Raw genomic sequence first — 2,333 nt, forward strand, 5'->3', positions numbered from 1 at the left:
TCTTCTTCTTCTTCTTCTTCTTCTTCTTCTTCTTCTTCTTCTTCTTCCTGTATTTTCTCTCTCTCTCTCTCTTTTTTTTTTAAGAGACAAGGTCTCGCTGTTGCCCAGGCTGGTCTCAAACACCTGGGTCCAAATGCTCCTCCTGCCTGGGCCTCCCCAGATGACTGGCTTTTGTGCTTAGGGCACAGGCCCTCCGTGTGTGGAGGCCTCTGGGTGTGGAGAGCCAGAAACTCAGAATTCAGGGGGGAAGTGGTTTCAGATGTTTTGACTAAATTTTCAGTTTTCATTTTGACTGTGGCTCAGAGCTATTTGACCACTGGCCCACATTTGATCCGGATCCAAAGCCGGCCTGATGGGAGGTGTTTCTTTTATTCCACGCTGCCTCCACCCTGAAAATGCAGTACACAGGTGGCTAAAGACGTGGTGTAGGGATTTCTCTCATGATGAAAACATTCACTGGGCAGGATCTCAACTGAAAAACAAGTGCATTTTAAAAATTAATATCTCCTTTGGTGAACTGGTCACAAGAACATCAGAAAGGGTGGAGGTGCCAGGTGCGGTGGCAGGCGCAGTGGCTCAAGCTTGTAATCCCAGCACTCTGGGAGGCTGAGGTGGGCAGGCCACCTGAGGTCAGGAGTTTGAGACCAGCCTGGCCAATATGGTGAAATCCCGTCTGTACTAAAAACACAAAAATTAGCTGGGCATGGTGGCAGGTGCCTGTAATACCAGCTACTCGGGAGGCTGAGGCAGGAGAATGGCGTGAACTCGGGAGGCGGAATTTGCAGTGAGCTGAGATGGTGTCACTGCACTTCAGCTTGGGCAACAGAACGAGATTCCATCTCAGAAGAAAAAAAGAAAGAAAAAAGGAAAGGAAAGAAAAGAAAGGGTCATGGGAGGCCAGTGGAAATGGTGACACAGTGGAGAAATCGTGGGTTATGATCAAAATAACAGGTGCACACAGCATTCACTGCCATTTTCAGCTACTGTCTTCTGATATTTTCTTTTTCTTTTTTTTTTTTTTTTGAGACGAAGTCTTGCTGTCACCCAGGCTGGAGTACAGTGGCCGGATCTCAGCTCACTACAAGCTCCGCCTCCCGGGTTTACGCCATTCTCCTGCCTCAGCCTCCCGGGTAGCTGGGACTACAGGCGCCCGCCACCACGCCCGGCTAGTTTTTGTATTTTTAGTAGAGACGGGGTTTCACCGTATTAGCCAGGATGGTCTCGATCTCCTGACCTCGTGATCCGCCCATCTCGGCCTCCCAAAGTGCTGGGATTACAGGCTTGAGCCACCGCGCCCGGCCCTGATATTTTCTTTTACTACTTCAAATACCTGAATTTGCTTGAACCATCTTCAGCCTTTTGCCAGATTTTGTCAAAATAGGAGTCTCTTTAGATTAGTGGGCATTATACATGACTTCAAAAAAATTCTGCAAATATTCCATTGTCTGGTTTCTTGTTCTTTAATTCTTGCTGAATTAAGAAATGGCTTAAATAATGGCCTGTTCTTTGCAGTGGGCCCTGAGAAGTAGCATGACTCTTGGCAGCATATCATAGAAAATAGATTTGTTAATTTGAAAAATGGTATCCAGCAAATACATTTATTATAGTCCTATTTTCTAGTCTTGTATCAAAGAAGCATTTTTCCAGTATTATTATTTTATGTCATTTAATGCATTAAAAACACAATAAAGAATTTCATGATCATTTGACCATAATGTGCATGTATTTTAAGAGTCTTGGAAATTTAATAATTTTGTATCAGAATAGAGAGATAAAAATAAGTATATCTAAGTCTCTCCCCACTATAAATTTAAACCAATGACATACTTTTTATGGTGTGCAAACTTCAGATAACTACTTTTCAGAAAAAATTACTCTTGATCATGTTGCAATGATATTTCTAAATAGGGCAGGTTATTCTCTGAAAGGATCCAAATAATTTCAAACAGTTCAAATAATATTTCTAAGTGCAACAGACAAATCCAGTTCTGGGTCTTCCGTATTCATAGCCCTGGCTGGTATTACGCATTTCTGCCTTTCACCACGACCAAAGGAATGTGTGGGGTTTCCACGCTCACTTTCTGTTCCTAATGATCTGCCGGTTAAACCTGCTCCTCTGTCCTCTGACGCTCAGACAGTCCTCCCTCGTGATCTGCTGGTTAAACCTGCTCCTCTGTCCTCTGACTCTCAGACAGTCCTCCCTCGTGATCTTCTGGTTAAACCTGCTCCTCCGTCCTCTGATGCTCAGACAGTCCTCCCTCATGATCTGCTGGTTAAACCTGCTCTTCCGTCCTCTGACACTCAGACAGTCCTCCCTCATGATCTGCTGGTTA

The sequence above is a fragment of the Piliocolobus tephrosceles genome, chromosome 18 (assembly GCF_002776525.5).
Source record: "Piliocolobus tephrosceles isolate RC106 chromosome 18, ASM277652v3, whole genome shotgun sequence".
In the NCBI taxonomy this organism is placed as follows: Eukaryota; Metazoa; Chordata; class Mammalia; order Primates; family Cercopithecidae; genus Piliocolobus; species Piliocolobus tephrosceles.